Genomic DNA, 16,811 nt, shown 5'->3' on the forward strand with positions numbered 1-16,811 from the left:
CCTACTCGCCTTTTCACCATGTTCGTACACTGCCCCTTGTGCCTTCCTCCACTGTGCCTCCGCCTTTCTAGTGGTCAGCAAATCAAATTTAGCCTGCAGGCTGCGCCTCTCCCCCAACAGTCCCTCCTCTGGTGCCTCTGCATACCTCCTGTCCACCTCCAGCATCTTTCCCACCAGTCTATCCCTCTCACTCCTCTCTCTGTGTGCCCGGATGGATATCAGCTCCCCACGAATCACTGCCTTCAGGGCTTCCCAGGCCATCCCCATCTGAACCTCCCCCGTATCATTCACCTCGAGGTACCCCTCAATACTTGCCCGGACCCTCCTACACACCTCCTCCTCCGCCAACAACCCCACATCCAACCGCCACAATGGGCGCTGGTCCCGCACCTCCCCCATCTCCAACTCTATCCAATGCGGAGCGTGGTCGGAGATTGCAATGGCCGAATACTCGGCCTCCTCCACTCTCGGAATCAGTCCCCTACTCACCACGAAGAAATCTATCCGAGAGTAGACCCTATGTACGTGGGAGAAGAAAGAGTACTCGCCTGCCCTCGGCCTCACAAACCTCCATGGATCCACCCCACCCATCTGGTCCATAAACCCTCTCAGTACCTTGGCCGCTGCCGGCCTCCTACCCGTCCTAGAGCTGAACCGATCCAGTGAAGGATCCAACACCGTGTTAAAGTCCCCCCCTATGATCAGACCTCCTGCCTCCAGATCCGGGATCCGTCCCAACATACGCCTCATAAAGCCTGCACCGTCCCAATTTGGGGCATACACACTAGCCAGTACCACCTTCTCTCCTTGTAGCCTGCCCCTAACCATAACATATCTTCCCCCCTTATCCGCCACCACCTCCGATGCCTCAAACAACACATTTTTCCCCACCAGAATCGCCACATAGGTTCTTCACATTCCAGGTGACCAACCGGATCAGAGGGCATCCCGCCCCCCTCCCATGTCGACTAGCCATAGCCCGTCGACTGCCCGCCCCAGGCCAGCACCCCCTGTCTGACCCAGTTCCCACGGCGACAACGCCTCACCTCTGTCCCCCCAGCCCCCACCAGCTCCTTCCTTACCCTACCAGCAGCAATCCGGTATTCCCCTTTCCCCCCCTCCCTTCCCCCCCAGGCTAGGAACCCTCCTAGCCGCGAACCGTCCTCCATTGTACTTCCGTGGGTCACCTAACTTCTGCTGACCCCGGAAACTCCCGCCAATAACCCGACCCCTCCCAAAGTGGGATCATCCCCCAATCTATCCCTCCTCCAGGCACCGCTCCAGCGCGGGGAAGAACCAGTTAAGGCCCCGCCTCCCCCGTCACCGTCTCCACGCCCCAGCCCCGCAGCGCGGGAAACCAGAGGAAAGCCCGCGCTTTCGCACTGCCCCACCACACCCTTCTGACGCAGCTCCCAAATACCAGCCCCACTCCATACCCCCAACCCGGCATAGAATACAACAAACCCCCCCCGACCCTCCCCGCAAGATACACAACTCGAACAGTGCCCCACAGGAAAAAAAACATAATATGGATGAACCCACAGGAATTCGAGGTCGCAGCGACCAGCAGAGTAGGACAGTGTCCCGTTTGGGAAGATGAAATAAGGAAGTACCTCAAAGGGAAAGGATGGCCCCTTTGGAGCGAATTTTGCGCGAATGAAGAAACAGGTCCCGGGAGTATAGGACATACTTGGTGGGAGAACCTGACAGAGATTCACAAGAAGAACTCGGGAAAAGCTCGCAAGCTAATGGCAATCGTGTCCTGTCTGGCACAATTGCGAGGCACAGAGGAAGTCATTAGGATGCTCCGTAGAGAGATAGAGGAGAGAGATAGAACGAGTAAGGTAGATGTGAGCGAGATAGAGAGAGAGAACAGAGAGTTAAGAAAGAAGCTAGCAGCAAACGACAGAGAGGTGGGTGATGCCAAGAGGGCACACCAGTCTTGTCTGGTGCACTTAAGCAGCTTCCAGACCCAGTATGACAAGGCCTACCAGGACACACAACGTGCGGTCTTGGTAAGACAAGAAACAGAACAGCAGGTAGAGGCATTGCAGAAACAGCGCAATGACTTAAAAGCAGCCCTACGAGCACTCCATGCTTCCACAACGGAACAAAGGCAGAGCTCGGTAGACCACGCAAAGTGCCGGAAGCAAATTGCAGAATTGCAATCCCTGCTTTCAGTTCCAAATGGCTTTCAGAGAACATTTGGACCCCAACTAGATCAGGAAAACGGCCCCGATTGGCAGGAATTAAACAAAACAACCCATAGATACGCACATGGAGCATGTGCGCAGGAGAAACCCCAGAAAAGGAGAGCACCCCAACCCCCCACCGAACAGGCAACACACACCCCCATGAATCCGGTAACCACACAGTGCAGAGCCGCAGCAGAAGGAGACACGGATTTCCTGTACACAACCCCCTTAACCGTGACCCAATTACGGGACGCGTGCGAGAAAATCACACCGTTCCTCCCCACTTCAGACCCCCACCAATTCTTCGCTAAGGTTAAACAACAGGCCACCATGTACGGCCTGGACGAGAGAGAGCAGGTAAAGCTCACAGTTTTGAGCCTCGATCCTTCAGTCGTAGCAGCCCTTCCCGACCCACAGAATGTAGGAGGAGGCACCCTAGCAGAGATGCACACAGCGATTCTTGATGCGATGTAAGGTATATTTCTGCAGCTGCTTCTAGCTCTGACTAAGGAGGGCGATGGGGGTGGCGGTTTAGATAACATTTATGTTAGCAACAGTACTGTGAGTGGGCAGCTATGTAACCCGCCCAAGGCCATTGCGCGCGGAACAACCTTTATCAGTGTGTGTAACTTGAGGCTCGGCAGAATGCGCCTTCTCCAGCCATAACTCAGATGGCTGTACGTGTTACAATCCTAGAGGAAAAAACTATTTGATTGAAGCCTTACTGTGTCGACTCACTCATTGAACTGAGATTTAGCCTAACAAATTGGTGACCCCGACGTTGGGGGGGAGTCGAACACAACTCCGTTTAAGATCGCAGAGACAATTAAAAGCCGGCTAAAAAGAAGGTACGGAGTCAAACCTGTTAAATCAAAACTCCAAAATTGAAATTTTAAATTGTGTAATAATTGTCTCAGTGATTGAAAAAGGAGACAAAAATAGAAGACGACCATAGCCGGACGTCAAACGCCTTGGGATTGTGACACGTAAGTGTTAAGTTGAACTTAAAAGTCCTTAAGGTGTAAGATTAATGATTTCCTTCGACCAAATATTAGTGATAATATTTACCTAAAGTCTTTACTTAAAAAACTGTCAGATATCAGAAGTAGAGTGAGAAGGAAATAGAATTATTACCTTCGACCAAATATTAGTGATAATATTTACTCAAAGTCTTTACTTAAAAAACTGTCAGATTTCAGAAGTAGAGTGAGAAGGAAGTAGAGGACATGTTATTACCTTCGACCAAATATTAGTGATAATATTTACTCAAAGTCTTTACTTAAAAAACTGTCAGATATCAGAAGTAGAGTGAGAAGGAAATAGAATTATTACCTTCGACCAAATATTAGTGATAATATTTACTCAAAGTCTTTACTTAAAAAACTGTCAGATCTCAGAAGTAGAGTGAGAAGGAAGTAGAGTTTTAGAATCGGAAAATTGTTTTGTTGCCTTGTGACAAGAGGACATTACCTTCGACCAAATATTAGTGATAATATTTACTCAAAGTCTTTACTTAAAAAACTGTCAGATATCAGAAGTAGAGTGAGAAGGAAATAGAATTATTACCTTCGACCAAATATTAGTGATAATATTTACTCAAAGTCTTTACTTAAAAAACTGTCAGATCTCAGAAGTAGAGTGAGAAGGAAGTAGAGTTTTAGAATCGGATAATTGTTTTGTTGCCTGAGAGATCTGTCACGTGAAGGTCGGGCATTGAAAACAAAACAGTTTTGGATCTATTATCACCGGTTCACAAGAGACTTGAAATATAAATGTCCGCATTTGAAAACAAAACAGTTTTGGATCTATTATCACCGGTTCATAAGAGACTTGAAATATAAATGTCCGGTAACATTAGCGCGCGAAAAGAGCATAAAAATTTAGAAGAAAAATGGCCACTGGGGGAAAACTAATGCATTAAAATTGGGTATAAAATTGACAGAGAAAGAAATAGTTAAAACAGCCAACGTCTTAAAAAAAAAAGGACGGCACATATGGGAAAATAACCAAGTCATTAGGCTATCCGCCTTGAATCTGTATATTAATCCATGTGAGTTTAAGCTTAAGTGAGATAAGGTGCTGTCAGGGACTGCGGAGTTCCCAAATCTTATCTCCCAGAATTCTGACATAGTAAACTGCTTTGTTACTGATATTCAGGCCTTTGTGTGAATATTTTCACCCCTAACATTTAGTGTAAGTCTGGAAGGATGTTGCTGAGCTGGACGCCGCTCGAGCCGGTGGACAAGGCGAGTAGTCAAACATTTGACCGCCTAAAATTAGAATCACTTGGCAAGGCGGACAGACGGTGAGGTAACATCCAATAAATCTAGTATCACGGCCAAATTAGTAAAAAAGTCAGTTTAAAAAATTTTTTTTGGGTTTTTGAAGAGCAAAATACACTGGTAAAAAAAAACAATGATCAAAGATGGGTGTGATTTCTGTGGAACAGAGAAAAATGGTGAGATACACAGAAGTAAAGATAAGACAAATAAAGTTAGAAGCACAAATGATAAATTCAACCTTCACACCATTTGGAAGACAGGCTGGTTAAAAGGAATTGAGCTCTAACTCCTTTAAACAAAGCAATCAAGTGGGTAAAGATAGTGTAAAGACCTCACAAAACTGCCAACAATTACGGCTAACAACTGTCCCGGAATGTCTCAAGGAGAGAAAAAAAAATCAAATTAAGTGAAGTCCAAAAGATCAGAAAGGGGCTAAAACACTCAATTGGTTTTGTTCAGGAATATCTGAGAATGACTAACCCCTCCACTCCCAGAACGAAAAAATGGGGAGGAAGATCAGTGCAAGGTTACGGTTGGAAACTTAAGAATGGATACATGTCGAGAATACTTCAGATCATTTCAAGCCGTCCAGATAAATTCAGCAGTAATTCAACTCATTTGAAATAAAAGAAAAATAAACATCCAGTAATGTCTCTTTCAAAAAACCGGTTAAATAACGAACATTGAAAATTGAAAGAAAGGATGGGTAATGTCTAAGGTCACATAGTAGACGGAGATGGCACCATGCCAAGTTCTCCAATACTTTTGATTCTGTACAAAAATTTAACCATTTCAGCAAGCAGGTCATCTGCACAAAGAAATGTACATCTCTAAGAAAAGCTAATGCCTCTAAAATTAATCAGTGGAAATTGACTTAACTGGAATGACACAGATAAAGTTTTCGAAGGAGAATGAAAAATTTTGTTCTGTATTTTAATTTTGTTCCATTTTAGACAAAGAGAGACAGACAGAGTTACGTAGTGAGAGTTACGTAGAGAGAGAGAGACTGATAGAGACAGCGAAAGTTGAGAGAGCGAAAGAGAACGTCAGGGAGAGACAGAGAAGGGGAGGGGTAGTTAGATAAAGAGAAAGAGCGACAAGAGTTCCAGAGAGAGAGAGAGAGAGAGAGAGTTTTAGGCATCTAAACTTTGTTCTGAACTATTCACAGTCTTTGTATTCAGACTTTGACTTCAGACCTTGACTTGTTACGAGCTGTGATTATTTGAAAGCTTCAAATTGTCTACGCATTGTCTTTAAAGATTATAGTTTGAGTACAGTTAACAATTTTTTTTCTTTTCAAAGGCTATAATTTTAATCAGGGTGCAAAATCACGTATGTAAAAATAAGAAAATATTAGTTTTATGGTGTTCAGTGGAGGTTAGGATAGTTGAAATACATGTGACAAATATGATCAAGCCGGTGTTTCATTAGTTCAGGGTTAAAACTTCCCTGACACAAAAAATCATCAGTAGGGTGAAACTAAACTGTCTCACAACGCAGATGTTTTAATTATGAGATTGCAGAATGACTTATAAACAACAGATGGGTAAATGAAATATGTCCATGAGTTTCAATAACATATTGTGTTCCCTGAAAAACTTGATAACGGGAATTTGGCAGCACTCCAACTTTTACTCCCAGCCATTTGAGTGAAAAATTTAAAAACAAGTTTCGAGATGCGAATGGCATCATTCCAATTTATGCACCCACTATACCCCCTTTTTGTCTCTGCAAGACAGTCAACCCTTTCAACAAGCTTTTGTGTGTAATCCAGAAGATGTCTTGACACTCCCATGCTGGTTTGCCTGCGAGTTCTGGCCTTTTAAATTCTGATAAAGTAATGAACAGTCCACACAGCTGAAGATGCATTTTTAATTGGAACTTACAAATCTTAAGTTTTGAATTTTCACCCTCTTAACGACCCAGGACCCAAGACCAACCCGGAGTGGGTGCAAACATGGGAAGATAGGGAAATTGAAATAAGTCAATATATCAAAATGCTCGGTAACATGGTCACTTTAGTTTCGCAACAGGTGAACAACGCGGCCGGTGACGGAGAAGAAGGACAGGAGAGTCCGATAAAAGAAGGGGACCTGGTGTGTATCAGAAAACCCGGAAAAATCCCGTGGGCTGAGGGCATTCGCCAACCAGGAGGAACTACCTCCTAGAAGAATACTTAGAAGCTGAAATGTGAAACTGGGGGGGGGAAGGGAACGAAAGAAAAACGCGCGGGTTATAAGGGGCAAGGCAAAAATTGTATGTAATGTACACCGCCCCTGGGAAGGACTTGAGACTCCGGCGGGTCGAGCCAAGAGGATTGGGGGGGTCCTCACCTACCAGAGACCTCAGGACCCAACCAGGCGGTATAGAACGCTTGGCAAAAAGGGTTTTTTATTTTTATTTTTGCGCGCGTTTCAAAACATAGGGGGCGCGGGAAGTAATTGTTGTCCTCATAAGAGGACAAAGGAGGGATTGTAAGGTATATTTCTGCAGCTGCTTCTAGCTCTGACTAAGGAGGGCGATGGGGGTGGCGGTTTAGATAACATTTATGTTAGCAACAGTACTGTGAGTGGGCAGCTATGTAACCCGCCCAAGGCCATTGCGCGCGGAACAACCTTTATCAGTGTGTGTAACTTGAGGCTCGGCAGAATGCGCCTTCTCCAGCCATAACTCAGATGGCTGTACGTGTTACAATCCTAGAGTAAAAAACTATTTGATTGAAGCCTTACTGTGTCGACTCACTCATTGAACTGAGATTTAGCCTAACAGCGATCGGCGGCTACAACAGAGGAGACCCGGTAGAAGGCCTGAACAGATGCAGGCAAAAGAAGACAGAGCACCCCACAGCGTTTGCTGGATGCTTGTTGATTCATTTCACTGCAGTTTTTGGAGAATTAGCCCGCGCCCATTTGTCCCCAGATAACATGGCAAAATGGACTCGAATCGTGATCTCTCATGCAACAGAGGCAGGACAGAGAGTTGCGCAAATTATGACCCCTCAGATGAGGCCCACAATGAGAAATGGGTTTTGAAAAGGTTATCCTGCGCTTGGGAACAATCCGTTCAGAACAAAACCAATTTTGGAAACCCGAGGAAGAGCAGGCAGATGCAGATATGCATACAGTTAAAGCGCACCAGAACCCCGCATGGATAAATGAGAGTAGAAACAGCCCACCCCAGCCCAAATTGCAGGAGTGTTACAACTGTGGACAGTTAGGAGAACTTTGCACGAGAGTGCAATACGCCACAGAAACCACAGAGAGCCCAACAGACAGGCACCCTAAATAGGAATAGGGCAAAGCCTATTCATAGTGTTAGCGCCCGTTCAGACCAGGGAGACATGAACGGCACAGACTGACGGTGTTCAGGCTCCCCAACTTAGGTCTGCGACACCCTTTGGGAGAAGTCCGGCTGACCGGTCGTAGCAGCCAAAGTCCGGGGTCAGCCCGTTGAATTTCTTTGGGACACAGGAGGGTCCCGCACCACACTCAATTCCTCCACAATGTTTCAGAGGGACACGTGGCCCACAACAGACACCATCACCCTCAGTGGCTTTACAGGCCACTCACAGCAGGGACACATCACAGCCCCTGTATCCATACAAATCGGCAATATAACAACCAAGCACCCCATAGTGTTAGTTGATCTGCCCCACACAGCAGAACACATTTTAGGAATTGACTTTATGAGCTCCCACAACCTTTCATTTGATCCAGTCAACAAATGTGTCTGGAGAATGGCAAAAGCAGCACGAGCCCCCGCCACGCTCACAGTAGGAGAATATGCAAATAGGATCAGCTCAGTTGGAGATTACTGGTTTGACCCGAGAACAATTAGTGCAAACAAACAGGTTAGGGCAGTCCTGCAAGAACACAAAGCAGCATTTACACAGCACAAGCACGACTGTGGCAGAATGGCTGGCTCTGTGCAGATTACAGGTCCTGACCCCAGACCCCAGAAACAGTACGGATTTCCCCAGGAAGCAGAGGGTGATATCTCAAAAGTGATAGATAGCTTGTTAGAACAGGGCGTACTGAGATCAGTAACCTCCACTAATAATGCCCCGATTTGGCCCGTCAGGAAACCCGATGGATCATGGCGACTGACCATTGATTACCGGGAACTGAACAAAGTAACCCCAGCAGCAGCCCCCACTGTAGCCACAAGTCCCGAGACCATGCTCAAGCAGGGACTCCAGTCACGATTCTTTACGGTTTTGGACATTAGTAACGGCTTCTGGTCCATTGGCTAAAGCGTGCCAGTACAAATTTGCCATCACTTTTAAAGGACAGCACTATACGTGGACGTGCCTTCCACAAGGCTTCCACAACTCCCCCTCCATTTTCCACCGACAGCTGGCAAATGGATTAGCTACATTTTCCTGCCCCGAATGTCTGGTCCAGTATGTAGACGACCTGCTACTACAGACACAAAGGCAGAGCACATTTCGCTTCTCGCAGAACTCCTAGGACTCCTAAAAGAAATTGGATGTAAGGTTAACCCCAAAAAGGCCCAGATTTTGGAAGAGAAAGTGATGTACTTGGGAACAGTTATCATGCATGGTAAACGCGAGATCGAGCAGAAAAGGATTGACTCGATTGTCAAATTTCCCCTTCCCCACAATGTCTCAGCCCTCCGGTCATTTTTAGGACTAGTTGGCTATTGTCAAAACCACATCGACGGTTTCGCTACTAAAGCAGCGTGGCTCTCGGAACTTCTCAAGAAAAAGGAACCTTGGGAATGGCTTCCGCAGCACACAGATGTCGTGGATGCTTTAAAAAGTGCACTCAGTGGGCAGCACGGTGGCATAGTGGTTAGCATTGCTGCCTATGGCGCTGAGGACCCGGGTTCGAATCTCGACCCTGGGTCACTGTCCGTGTGGAGTTTGCACATTCTCCCTGTGTCTGTGTGGGTTTCGCCCCCACAACCCAAAAGATGTGCAGGCTAGGTGGATTGGCCACGCTAAATTGCCCCTTAATTGTAAAAGGTAATTGGGTACTCTAAAATTAAAAAAAGAGCACTTTCCCCGTACGCTATCGAAGTAGCAAGCCACCGACCAAACCCTTTCGGCCGTTCTCCTCCAGGAACGGCATGACCAGTTAAGACCCGTAGTATACGCATCCCGAGTATTAGACCCTGTCAAACAAGGATTTTCTGCCTGTGAAAGGCACCTGCTCGCAGTTTTTTGGGCAGTACAGTACTTTTCATACATTACAGGACTCAACCCCATCACCATCCTCACAGAACACACCCCAACACAGCTATTATTAGACGGCCGACTTAAAGATGGCAGTCAGCCAAATCCGAGCAGCCCGTTGGACCCTTCTTTTACAGGGGCGGGACATCACAGTTAAAAGAACAAAGACACACACTGTCCTTGCGGACAATTTACAGTACCCAGGCACCCCTCATGAATATGAGATTATCTCCACACAGCACAACACAGGCCCATTCATTCCAAAAACACCTCCCAGGAAGATAGGTAGTTCACCCCAGAGACCCCAGCCCACAGACACTTGCGTACCCCTGAAAAGCTATGTGGATGGCTCCTCCACAGTTTTAGACGGCAAACGCAGAACAGGATGCGGTACAAACTCAAACCTTTGGTCATCTCTCTGAATATGCATAGTGGCATGGTGATACCCTCTGTGAAGGGGAGGCGGTGGCTCGCGGTATTGCCACTGGACTGGTGACCAGAGACCCAGGGTTCGAATCCTGCCACGGCACATGGTGGAAATTGAATTCAATAAATATTTGGAATTAAAAGTCTAATGATGACCATGATACCATAGTCAATTGTCATAAAAATTCCAGCTCATTCACTAATGCTCTTCAGGGAAGGAAACTTGCCATCATTACCTGGTCTGGCGTACATGTGACTCCAGATCCACAGCAAAGTGGTTAAAATGTGAAATGGTCAAGTAAGCCACTCAGTTGTATCAAACCACCACAAAGTCAATAAAAAGGAAAGAAAATGGATGGACCACCCAGGATCGGCCAAGGCACTGGAAATGACAATGGCAAACTTAGTCCTGTTGATCCTGCAAATACCTCCTTACTAACGTCTGGGGGGATTGTGCCAAAATTGGGAGAGTTGTCTCACAGAGCTGTCTCACAGCCTGACATAGTCATACTCATGGAATCATACCTTAAAGATAACGTCCTGGGCATCTCATTCCTCTAAGTGGCAAGGGCACAGAAAATACTCTGGGTGGGTATTGAAATACTTCACTGTCCATCACCAAGCTGGCTCAGTAGCACCACTATTGTCTGGGCTAGCTAAGTCCGAAAGGACAATACTGCTAAATGCATCTGTCTTTGACAGAGTGACCACTACACAGTCCTTGTGGATCAGAGTCCCATCTTCACAGTGAGGATATCCTCCATCGTGTTTTGTGGCACTAACATTGTGCTAAATGGGATAAACTCAGAACAGGTCTAGCAGCTCAAGACTGGGCATTCTTGAGGTGCTATGGACCACCAGCAGGAGCAGAACTGTACTCAGCCACAGCCTGCAACCTCATGACCTGGCATATCCTCCACTCTACCATTACCTTAAAGCCAGGGGATCAACCCTGGTTCAATGAAGAGCGCAGGAAGGCATGCCTGGAGCAACACCAGGCATACATAAAAATGAGGTGTCAACCCTTGTGAAGCTACAATACAGGACTACTTGCATGTCAAACAATATATGCAGCAAGTGATAGACAGAGTTAAGCGATCCCACATTCAATGGATCAATCTAAGCTCTGCAGGCCTGCCAGATCCAGTAGTGAATGGTGGTAGACAATTAAATAACTCACTGGAGGAGGAGTTTCCACAAATATCCCTATCATCAATGATGGAGGAGTTCAAGGGCGGCATGGTTAGCACTGCTGCCTACAGCGTGGAGAACCCGGGTTCGATCCCGGCCCTGGGTCACTGTCTGTGTGGAGTTTGCACATTCTCCCCGTGTCTGCGTGGATTTCATCCCCACAATTCAAAGATGTGCAGAGTAGATGGATTGGCCACATTAAATTGCCCCTTAATTGGAAAAAAAATTATTGGGTATTCTAAATTTAACCAAAAATGATGGAGGAGCCCAGCACATCAGTTAAAGGACAAGGCTGAGGCATTTGCAATAATCTTCAGCCAGAAGAGTCAAGTGAATGATCCATTTCAATCTCCTCCAGAGAACACCAGCATTACAGATGCCAGTCTTCAGCCAACTTGATTCACTCCATGTGATATCAAAAAGTGAAGGCACTGGATACTGCTATGGGCCTGACAATATTCCAGCAATAGTACTGAAGACTTGTACTCTAGAACTTGCCGCGCCCCTTGCCAAGTTGCTTCAGTACAGCTACAACCGTGGCATCGACCCAGCAATGTGGAACATTGCCCAGGTATGTCCTGTACATAAAAAGCAGGACAAATCCAACCCAGCCAATTACCGCCCTATCAGTCTACTCTCAATCATCAGTAAAGTGGTGGAAGGAGTCGTCAACAACGCTATCACGTACTTAGCAATAACATGCTCACTGATGCTCAATTTGGGTTCCACCAGGATCACTCAACTCGTGATCTCATTACAGCCTTGGTTCAAATAGGGAGAAAACAGCTGAACTCCAGAAGTGAGGTGAGTGTGACAACCTTTGATATTAAGCAGCACTCGACCGAGTATGGCATCAAGGAGCCCTAGCTAAACTGGAGTCAATGGGGAAAACTCACCACTCGTTGGAGTCATACCGAGCACAAAGGAAGATGGTTGTGGTTGTTGGATGCCAGTCATTTCAGTCCGGGACATCACTCAGGGTAGTGTCCGAGGCCCAACCATTTTCAGCTGCTTCATCAATGATTTTCCTTCCAACATGAGGTCGGATGTGGGGATGTTCACTGATGATTGCACCATGTTCAGCACCATTCGTGACTCCTCACACACTGAAGCAGTCCACATGAAAATGCAGCAAGACTTGGACAATATCCTGGCTTGGGCTGACAAGTGGCAAATAACAGCCCCGCCACATCAGTGCCAAGTAATCAGCATTTCCATTAAGCGAGAATCAAACCATCGCCCCTTGACATTCAATGGCATTCCCATCACTGAATCCCCCACTACCAGCATTCTGGGGTTACCATTCACCTGAAACTGAACTGGAAGAGCCATATAAATGGCTACAAGAACAGGACAGAGGCTAGGAATCCTGCGACACGTAACTCATTTTCTAGCTCCCCAAGGCCTGCCCACCACCTACAAGGCACAAATCAGGGGCGGGATTCTCCCCTACCCGGCGTGACGGAGGGTGCCGGCGTAGGGGAGTGGCGCCAACCACTCAGGGGTCGCGCCTCCTCCAAAGGTGGGGAATTCTCCCCACCTTTGGGGGCCAGCCCCGCGCCGGAGCAGTTTGCACCGGTAGACTGGCGCAAACACCCGGCGCAGTCGGAAGCGGGGCTGGCCGAAAGGCTTTCGGCGGTCGGCGCATGCGCCGGCAGTGATGTCAGCGGCAGCTGGCCGCTGACCTCACTGCCGGCGCATGCGCGATGCGGGTTCTCCTCCGCGTCCGCCATGGCGGAGGCCGTGGCGGCGCGGAAGGAGAAAGAGTGCCCCCACGGCACTGCCCCGCGGAGTGAGCGGGGGGCCCCGATCGCGGGCCAGGCCTCCGTGGGGGCACCCCCCCGGGTCCGATCGCCCCCCGCCCCCCCCAGGACCCCGGGGGCCCGCTCGCGCCGCTGAGTCCGCCGTTTCCGAGGTGGTGTACACCTCGGCGGCGGGAGAAGGCCTCCCAGCGGCGGGACTTCGGCCCATCCGGGCCGGAGATTTAAGGTTAGTTGTTAAAAAAAGAAATCCCGCCGGCGCCAGCTGTTTTCACAGGCTGCCGGCGGGATTTGCACAACGCCGGTTTTTTACCGGCGGGAGAATTAGGAGACCTGCGGGAGCGGAAATCACGCCGCTTCCCGCCAATTCTCCGACCCTGCGTGGGGTCGGAGAATCCCGCCCCAGGAGTGCGATGGAATACTCCCCACGTGCCTGGGTGAATTCAGCTCCAACAACACTCAGGAAGCTCAACACCATCCAAGACAAAGCAGCCCACTTGATTGGCACCCCTTCCACAAACGTTCACTCCCTCCACCACCGATGGGCAGTGACCGCAGTGCACCATCGACAAGATGCACTGCAGGAACTCACAAAGGCTCCTTATGCAATACCTTCCAAACCCACACCACTACCATCTAGAAGGACAAGGACAGCATATACCTGGGAACACCATCACCTGGACGTTCCCGCCCCAAAATCACTCACCATCCTGACTTGGAAAAGTATCGTTGTTCCTTCACTGTCGCTGGGTCAAAATCCTGAAACTCCCTCCCTAAAAGCACTGTGGGTGTACCTACGCCAGATGGACTGCAGTGGTTCAAGAAGGCAGCTCACCACCACCTTCTCAAGGGAAATTAATGATGGGCAACAAATCTCGCAAAAATGAATTTAGAAAAAGAACCATCTTGTAATCCTTCCACATTTTAAGAACACTATATGAATGCAAGTGCTGGGATTTTCTAAACAGGTGAATGGTGTAACAAAATTTAGGTGTGGAGTAACACTTGAAAATAAATGTTAAATAACGAAGTGCTCTTATATTGTGCCTATAATGCAGTGAAACAATCCAATGTTGTGAATAGGGAACAGGAACTGGCAGAACTGACCGATCACACAGGTGAAGAGGTGTGCTGATCCCACAATATCCATTTCTAAAGTACTATTAGCATTCTGGCTGACTGAACACTTGTTAAATGTGACTAAAAATGACACGTTCTTAACACAATATATAATTCAGATTCCTATACAATAAGAATCAAATATGACAAGATCAAGTTATCTACTTTAAATATAGGTTCAAGCAAAACTCATATTGTTTAGTTAGGACTATTTCCCCTGTATTTGCAGAATTTTAAAGGATATACCATTGAAAATTAATCCTGTATTGCATCAATTGTAACATGAAAATATTTAATAACATCGCTGCAATTCCAAGCAACCTTACACAATGTATCTACTGCAGACTCTCACTGGTACAGTACATACCAACTCCAACAAACTACCTGTTTCACAAATATAGTCTACAGTAAAAGGTTGCAGAGGTCTTGATTGCTAAACACTGGCTATTGATCCAGAGTGGAGTAATCTTCACTCTCGAAATTAAAGTCCGCTCCCTATAAATTGTGGTTAACCCAAGCCAATACTCCAAATGGTAGGCGTTGTAGTTGTAATTTCTGCTGGGAGAGCTGCAAGCTCATTCTTGTAATGTTAAAAACGATTGACTTCCATGACCCACTTATTGCCATATTTATTCTGCTAGTTTCAATAGGGCCTACATAATCAAGCTTTATTATCTGAACTTTCACATGAAAAACTACAAAGAATGCTTCATTAAAAATTCAATCATAACTACATTAATTAGCTTACATCATTGTCCTACCATTATAAACATAAACTAATTTAGTTTTCTAGCAAGTGGCTAATTACTCTCTTCTAAAAGCAGTTCACGTCATTATTTTAATAAAGACACGCCTCACATCCCATCTGAGGTCGCAAGGCCGCGACTGCACACAGGTTAGTCTGAATGTAACATCATCTTGAAGAAATGCTTCAGTCAGAACCTGCATTACCTTCCAGAGCTCCAACATAATTTCCCCCTTTAGGCATCATCTTTAGTTCTTTCAAACAATATTAATTAACGCATGAGCTGGATGGTTATGGTCAACTCACAGGTCCATAACCAGCAGGGCACAGTGAGCCATAAGCCATACCCCAACCAGGAGGCCTGAATCCACTTTGGATTATTAGTTGTCAGGCCTCATTGGGGGGGGGGGGGGGGGTCGCAATAGGTTAGCCGGGCACCCCCAATGCCACAAAGGAACTGTCAGCCTGGCACATTGACACTGCCACCAGGCACCCTGGCAGTGTAACCCTGGCAGTGCCAGGCTGGCACTGGCAAGGTGCCCAGATGGCATTGCCAAGCTGACAGGAGCACTGCCAGAGTGCCTGGGTGGCAGTGCAAGGCATCCGGGGTGCCAGGATGGCACTGTGATGAGACCATCAATTCACGCGACACGTGGTTAGAAGTGAACAGTGGTTTTAATCGTCTTACAACAGAGCCTGCCTGTGACACGATGAACTCCAGATGAACTGCAGGCAGGGTCTCAGCATCAACCTTTATACTTCCGGTTAGCGGGGAGGAGCCGTGGGTGGAGCCAACGGTGGAGCCCAGTACAAACTCCCGTACACTCCTAGTGCATCTCCCCCTAGTGGCAGAGCAGCGCAACTGCTCGCGCGCCGAGCTTACAGAGACATAGTAATACAGTGTGAATTACGCAACTGTGATTCACCACATTCACCCCCTGTTAAAAAAATCAAGTCCGGAGGGGGTGGTGGCTTACAGATTGAGTCTGTCCGGTGGCCAAGTTGTCCGCTGTGATCGGCGGAGCACCGGGGTTGCAGCCCCTTCTGGTGGCTGGATGAGCACCGTCGGTTGGGGTACGATGGCGGACTCCGGGGGCGATTCTGCCCGAGTTTCGTACCCGTCTGGTTCGACTGGGGACTGGGGGTGCTGGGAGCTAGCTGGCGTGGGCACGCAAAAATATTGTAGCGAACTGGTAGGTGCGGGGGCGTGGGGGGCGAGTTGGGTGGGATGTAGTGTGAGGGATACCTCGGCGGTGGTAGTGGGGGGTTGGATCCTGTAGGTGCTAGGTCCCGGAGGGATACAGTGTCCTGACGGCCGTCAGGGAACTCTATGAAGGCGTACTGGGGGTTCGAATGTAGTAGGAGCACTTTCTCTACGAGTGGGTCAGTTTTGTGTGCCCTGACGTGCTTCCGGAGGAGTACTGGGCCCGGTGTCTTCAACCATGCTGGGAGCGAAACCCCTGTGGTAGTGCCCCTGGAAAAAATAAAGAGCCGCTCGTGAGGGGTCTGGTTGGTAGCGGTACATAAGAGGGACCAAATAGCGTGGAGCGCGTCGGGGAGGACTTCTTGCCAATGGGAGATCGGGAGATTCCTGGACCGGAGGGTCAGTAGGACGGTCTTCCAGACCGTCGCATTCTCCCTCTCCACCTGTCCGTTCCCCCTGGGGTTATAGCTGGTAGTCCTGCTCGAGGCGATGCCCTTGCCGAGCAGGTACTGACGCAGCTCGTCGCCCATAAAGGATGAACACCGGTCGCTGTGTACATAGCTGGGGAAACCAAACAGGGTGAAGATACTATGCAGGGACCTAATGACTGTGTGGGAGGTCATATCGGGGCACGGGATAGCAAAGAGAAAATGGGAGAACACGTCTATGACATTCAGGAAGTACACATTCCT

General features: G+C 47.9%; 1 protein-coding gene and 1 long non-coding RNA gene across 2 annotated transcripts in view; one reads left to right on the forward strand and one right to left on the reverse strand.

The window, feature by feature from the left end:
• The window catches only part of myt1b (myelin transcription factor 1b), a 221,233-nt gene that overhangs the window by 3,928 nt on the left and 200,494 nt on the right, over positions 1-16,811 (reverse strand).
• LOC119969576 lies at positions 2,909-7,199 on the forward strand. The gene is made up of 2 exons (XR_005461418.1): positions 2,909-3,181; positions 6,500-7,199. It is a non-coding gene; the product is annotated as an uncharacterized LOC119969576 (long non-coding RNA).

Source organism: Scyliorhinus canicula, chromosome 7, assembly GCF_902713615.1.
Source record: "Scyliorhinus canicula chromosome 7, sScyCan1.1, whole genome shotgun sequence".
NCBI classification, from domain to species: domain Eukaryota; kingdom Metazoa; phylum Chordata; class Chondrichthyes; order Carcharhiniformes; family Scyliorhinidae; genus Scyliorhinus; species Scyliorhinus canicula.